This window comes from Palaemon carinicauda, chromosome 1 (genome assembly GCF_036898095.1).
Source record: "Palaemon carinicauda isolate YSFRI2023 chromosome 1, ASM3689809v2, whole genome shotgun sequence".
Classification (NCBI taxonomy): Eukaryota; Metazoa; Arthropoda; class Malacostraca; order Decapoda; family Palaemonidae; genus Palaemon; species Palaemon carinicauda.
Genome location: NC_090725.1, coordinates 91,628,951 through 91,630,045, shown reverse-complemented (window position 1 = coordinate 91,630,045; position 1,095 = coordinate 91,628,951).

Sequence of the window (1,095 nt, the reverse complement as noted above, 5' to 3'; positions counted from 1 at the left end):
TACTACTACTACTACTACTACTATTATTATTATTATTATTATTATTATTATCTAAGCTACATCCCTAGTTAGAAAAGGCTATGAGCACAAGGGCCCCAAAAGGCAAAAATAGTCCAATGAGGAAAGGAAATAATGAAATAAATAAACTTAAGGAGAAGTAATGAACAATTAAAGTAAATTATTTTAAGATCAGTAAAACATTAGAATAGATATTTCATATAAAAACTATAAAAATTGAGAAACCAATAGGAACAGAATAAGATAGAATTATGCGCTCGATTGTACCCTCAAGCAAGAGAACAGTGTGTGCATTTGTGAGTAAACACAGGCTATGTGGTATTTTGATTACAAGCCTCATTAACTTTCATAATACTGCTGTACTGTTGTAATTCCGAGAGTTCTTCATGTTTCATCAATGCGTAGATGTTAATCCCCCCCCCCCAGTGCATATGTCATGCTTTCGTCAAAAATACTGCAGCTCATATTTTTTTTTTTTCAACGGACTTTGCTTCTTCGTTTAAAGTTTTATCATGAAGAGCAGACCAGTAGAATTTTTTGCTAAGATAATGGGAAAACGTGAAATAAGATAAAACTCCAATAACGCTGTATCAATTGAAAATTAATCGATAGTACGGTTGGCTTCATCAATTCCGGTCAGGGGAAGTGGTGGTGGGGGGGGGGTTTCTGGCATCCTGACACTTCAGGGGAAGCTAGGAGACGTCTGACAGGTGTATATTGTAGCAGGTAACGCCGTGTTTAGCAAAACAGAATCTGCTGGCAACGCTTCCTGTAAAATAAAACTAGCTGAGTTTGTGAACACGTGGTCCAAAGCTTTTTTTATTTGCTTAATAGCAATCTGTAAAGTCAATAAAGATGTTTTTGATCACGCATTTACAAGCATAGCTAGTTTCGTTAGCAACAGTTTCTCTTTTGCTAATTACAGCGTTACCTGCTACAATATACAGCTGTCAGACGTCTCCTTAGCTTCCCGTGAAATGTACTGGAAATAATGAAGCTAACTGTACCAAGCAAGTAAAGAAACATTTGAAGCTCTTTGCACATTATAAACGACATATAAATCTTTATTGTTAATTT